This window comes from Nipponia nippon, unplaced genomic scaffold, assembly GCF_047370975.1.
Source record: "Nipponia nippon isolate SJK-2023a ecotype South Korea unplaced genomic scaffold, ASM4737097v1 scaffold_5, whole genome shotgun sequence".
Lineage (NCBI taxonomy): Eukaryota > Metazoa > Chordata > Aves > Pelecaniformes > Threskiornithidae > Nipponia > Nipponia nippon.
This window is the reverse complement of record NW_028262369.1, coordinates 64,458,709-64,464,708: the sequence shown is the minus strand read 5'-3', so window position 1 is coordinate 64,464,708 and position 6,000 is coordinate 64,458,709.

Below are 6,000 nucleotides of genomic sequence, written 5' to 3'. Positions count from 1 at the left end.
CCTACTATACCTCAAGTAGAGGATACAAAAAAAAGCTCCCCTGGCTTTATGCCATCTAGGGATTTTTTCATGCCATGGAAATCCTCAGGTATAATCCAAATGACTCATGGATATAAAAAGCAATTTTGGTATAACTTCTTGTTGTTCCAGTGGTGCATAGAATCAGAGAGTCATAGAATGGTTTGGGTTGGAAGGGACTTTTAAAGGTCATCTAGTCCAACCCCCCCCCTGCAATAAGCAGGGACATCTTCAACTAGATCAGCTTGCTCAGAGCCCCATCCAACCTGACCTTGAATGTTTCCAGCAATGGGGCATCTACCACCTCTCTGGGCAACCTGTTCCAATGTTTCATCACCCTCATCATAAACAATTTCTTCCTTGTATCTAGTCTGAATGTATCCTATAATAAACATAGCTCTCAGGACCACCATAATATTAGCAACTTCTCTTTAATCAGAGCACTTTTAGCATAAATTCTTCATGAATATGATCTGCAGAAGGGCAAGGGACTAAAAATGGAGGAACAGATGTGGCAAAATGCCCATTAAAATCTGACCTGGCCTGACATATCTCTGTATCTGCATCTATCTAGATACATATATGAAACTACTCACAGACTTTGTGTCTCAGAAATTACATTTCAACAGTGAACAGAATACCAGCTTATACTACACTGACTTACTGACTCTACAAATGGATAAATTTAGTGCCTATGCACTACTGGTGTATTGGGAAACCACCAGCACCAATTTTGACAGCTGTTAATGGAAATTTTTCAGAGACCTATTTAGCCTATGAGAAAGCTAATGAGTTTCAGAACTAAGGCAGGATCCCAAGCAGAAGGTAAATTATCATGGTTCAAAAGGATTAGATTGACCCTTCCTATATAATATGATTTTTAATCCAGGATTTTACCCACAGGTAATCATCTCGCCTATCATTCATTCCTTCCCTCTTGTTGCTTGGTTTTTAAAACCAGCACAGTAGGACACAATTGTCAGCCCAAATTACTCACACAGCCTGCTTCTCACCCCTTGTCATTTAGCTCTTAGTTGAGGCAAGCTGTTGTCTGGTAGCACCTTCTCTCAGCTCCTTAGCAGTCTGACTTTATCTCTTGGTATCGTGTCCCTTCTTCAGTTGATAATCCTAGTGGCAGACTCACCCTTGTCTCAGCAAGTGTCATGATTTTAGAATAAATCCTGGAAGTGGTTTGTTTCTGCTGTGCAGACCGAAGAAGCATTTGAGGTCCCAAACATGATCAGAGTTCAGAGCTCTGACGGGCTGACAACTTTGTACAGACATACTGGTCCAAGCTAACAAGCCTTCTACTGAGCATAACTGGGAAAGAGCCTGTTGCTTCCAACATGCAGAGCAACATTTAAAGTGCCTGTGCAAACCAATTTCTGAAAAATTTCAAGCTACAAATGCTCTGAACTACCCGCTCATGCATTGCTGGTATTCCAAAGTTATCTATATAAACCTTCATAAAGATAAGTCCATCAAGACAGAAAAGCCCTCTTATTCATTTCCCAAAATGGATAGTTAGGAAAGGGCAGAGTCATCAGATGTGTTTGAAAACCCTTTTTTCTTCAGAGCACCTCCGGCACCTCTGGTTTGCATGTACCTACAGTTCAGAGTTTCACTGGAGGGTATAGACATCTGTATTAAGCAATACAAAGCTTTGAATAATATTGTTAAGAATCAGTCTTCTAGAATATCAAAACTATAAGTGTTTAATGCCATTTCAATGAACTGCAGATAGACAAAGATCAAAAGGTTCAGACTAATGAAGATGAACAATTGTATATTCAAACAGCCCACCTACTCAGACCTTATCTAAACCAAATTACTGGATTTCAGCAGTTCAACACAAATTAGTCCATTGACTGCCTTTGCTCAAAAGACTGAGCACTCAAAAAAATTCGAAGATTGCAGAAGAAAAATAATACCAGTCATATTTCCTGTAGAACCACAAGCATACTCCAAGTATGTCTTCTCTGAGTGGGCCATCTGCTCTGAATGAGCAGTTTAAATACCAATTGAACAAAAGTTCTCCCTCAGCCTCATGTCTTCTTTCTCTAGTTTCACCATGTCTCTCCTTAGCCCCTTCGTTCTCTAGTTTCATCATTTGTCTAGTTCTGGGCATTTCCTCACTGACACATTTTATCTCTTAATCTACCTGTAAGCGTAACTTTTTCTGCATTTGGATTTTAGCTAACAGGAAGCGATGGCAAGTATGACTTAGGGATTGTCATAGTGATGAATATCTCAGTTTGAAATCATGGAAAGGTATGTTTTTAGCCAACCTTAAAGCAGATGCATAACAATGTGGCCATACTCTTGGCTAAAACCATACCTCCCACTTCATTTTTCATTCAATATCGTGTCTTCCATTCTGTTGCCTGCTCTTGTCCCTACCTTTAGCCCTGCTTGTCACTATCACAGGTACATATCCACTCATTCTGTCTACACAGGCATGAGCTCTGTCATGTGGTCACACATCTCTTTTCCAGCTGGTAGATAATATTTTACTCTTAACAATCCACTTCCTCTCCCTCTTCTATCCCCCCCAGTAAAATCCTGATAAACTTTTCTGAGGTATTGTAAAAACACACATTTACACATGCACAAATAAAGTCTGCAGTAATGATACAGACCATAATATAAAATCATGTGAAATTGTTCAAGCACTTTCATTCATGAGTAAAACAGAAGAGACTGACAGGGTCATAGCAGGATGGTGCGTAGAGGACAGCTGTTCATAGTGGAACAGCAACAGTTACTTGCCATGATGGACTGTTTCTCACAGGTCATGACTGAAAGCTCAAGTAAGTCTTACTGCTACACTTACTCTCCACCTCAGGGCAGTGACCTGAAGTACTACTTAATGCCAGTAGTCTGTAGGGACAACCTCTTACCCCAACTGGTGCCATCCCTTGGGTTAGATGAAAAGCTTTACCGTGGTCTCTGAGCTTCAGTTGCTGTGAACACACCACTTCTTGCTCTTGGTGTTCCCTGCTAGACATACAGGCAGACTAGGAACTCAGAAGTTTGGGTTTGAGTCGTGACACGATTGTATTTACTCATCTATCATATCTGTTCACAAGACCTTCATATCTGCTTACTGTTCCCATCCACACAGCACTCCAAAGTGGCGAGACACTGTCACTGGATGCTGGATCTATATTTCTGATGGCTAAAGCTCAAGTGCTGGTTTCACATTTAAAGTAACCTAGCAATCTCAATAGAGGAAGCAAACCATTTTAAGGCCCTTCTGAAAGTATATTAAGCTCTTGGCGTAGCCACTGAAGGTGTGAAAAAAAAGATGTGACCATCAGAGAGATGGAACAAATTGCAGTAAGACAGTTCACTGATGCAGTGTTGCACTCACTGGCACTGGCACTAGAGCAAAGACCCCATTCCTCACTTCCCTGAAGGCATGGGCAAGTAGTGGGTTTAACTCTGCTTTTGTAGTCCTCTATTCCCACAGATATCTGTATGTGTTATTTATGGTGTGGCCTAGAACTTCCAGGCAGTAGCAGTACATCGTAGTAGAGCTTCAGCTGGTCCTTAGAGACAGGAGTTGGAACTCAGTGTGCCTGACCTGATTTGTTCTGTGCTGAGCAAAAGCCAGAGGATAGGAACTAGTATAATGTATTGGGAAGACTTTCCTGAAGCAGTAAACAATGTACCGGAAGCAGAAGACAAGCTGCAAATAGATCCAAATTTAGCACTAATGAACGTGGTTCCAAAATACTGGCTGAAAACATAAAGTGCTGAAAACATAAAGCTCCTATTAAGCCGATTTCACATTCCAAAATTACAGAGAAGTGGAAAACCCACTTTTACCAACACTAAGATGTCATGACCAGCAGCATTTCATGATATGAGCTTGCTAATATACTGTACATCATTTTAATCTTGATATACAACATACTGTATGTTAAAATGAGGGAATCTAGAAAAAAATTACGGCAACTCACATCCTGTTTGTTCACTGGCAGTGTGAAATTGTATCTGTTCAGATGAACTTCATGTTCAATTCATTATCGCTTAATCCCACTGCAGCTTTGCTCTTTACTGAATAAGTGATTATTCTTTTACCATTATGCAGCCCCACCTGTAAAAGGGTTTAAATGGATACCTGTACTTAGGCTATAGTAATATTAAACCAATCAACAACAGATAACCACCCTTCCCTGATACCGAAACATACACACACAGCATATAGAATAGTATTATTGGGTTATAGTATTATTAGCTATATACTACCTTAGCAGAGTTCCATCAGCTTTTAACTAACCTGACGCTCTTCCTGTATTTGTACTTTGTTGAACACAAGCAGGCTCACAGCTTCCTGTGTGATGGTGATAACATATGTCTGACTTTGTTGTTGGCAGCTGGAGAGAAGGGGAAGACAATGCCCTTTGACCTGTGAAAAGCAGTATAAAGCTTATCAGATCCTCTCCAGATATCACTGAAGGAAATGGGCTGGAAGAGTTGGCCCCACATAGGAAATATATATAAAAAACTGTCAGTACTAATCTTTTCGTAATGTCATTAAAAATGTACTTTTGCAAATCTGAGTCCCTGCTAGACAATGTCATTTGTACAAACTGAACTGAAGTAAAAGTGGAGAGGAAGAATTATATACCACACATTAAACTTAGATTCATACCACTTGAAATGACTCAGTAGTCAGTAGTATCAAGACTGCTTCCCTTCATGGTGCCAAAATAAATTTTTCTTAGTGATTATTTCTCTGCTCCACTTCTGAAGTAGACTTTTAAAGGTCATGTACTGCATAAAACATTACACAAAACGTTTCCCCCTAAACAGTTCAGTTAGGGGCTTTGTTTATCTGCAAGGCCTTCTAGACCAACTGTGGTAAACTAAGATGATGGACTGACCCCCACAAAAAACCCATATCTAATGAAAAATATATTTGCAGGTTAGTGTTAGGATAATGTCCTTACTGCCCTGCCAGATATTGTAGGCAGCATTAGTATATTAAGCTTTTAACAAGAACCACACTGTTTTAAATTGGTAAAACACCTATCTGATTTGCACTATATAGTTACAAAACCAGTTAAACAGCACCAATACAAGAGCTAAAAAAAAAAAAATTCACTCGGACTTTTTTTATATGATTGTTGGAAAAAAAAACCCAACAAACCCCAAACAAAACAGCGACAACAAACACAAGGTTGAAAAGATTATGAGCAGAGATTCAGGAAGCCAAATTCTTCCTTTCAATGTGCTCACTTTGTGGATATTACAACACCAGTTAAAAAGTATCTCCACTGACATAACAGTGAACATTTCTAGTCATTTCAACTGGAGATGGATGCAAGGAAAAAACACCCCAAAAACCAATCCATCATCCTCACATTAGGTAACTGAAAGAAAAAAACCCAAATCTGCAGTTGTTGGGTGAGGCATCAGCAACTGTAGCGCTTCAAGATCTTTTCATGGAAAAGATTTTAATTTGTTGGGGGTTTTTGTTGCCCCTGCACCAGCACTAATACACAGTGGTATATAATAAAGTTTTGTTTCACACTCAGAACCCTAGTCCCCTTAAGCAACGGTATATTAACAATGGTTAAATCATTTAGGAGTGAGGAAATCACACTGGAGATCATGCTGATGGTGATGATTCAATATAAGAATGTAAGCACGAGTAAATATTATTCCCATATTATTTATAAATATATTTTTAAAAAACATCCAGGCAAGATTATTGGCAAGACTGAACATGCAATATTCCACTGCAGGTCTGCCCCAATTTATCAATGCTATGCTCCATTCCAGGTATCTGTCAGAACCCGAGCTTCATACTTCTGGTGGAGAGGGAGAAGGGAAGTAGGTTTTTCTGATTTGGGGTCTTTGTTGTTTTTTCTTATATTTATAGCTTCTGAAATTATGTGGAAAGAATGCAGCTAGGTGATGTCTGCCAGAGATCGGTACCTGTGTGGCTTTACTCAGAAACTACTGTTCAGT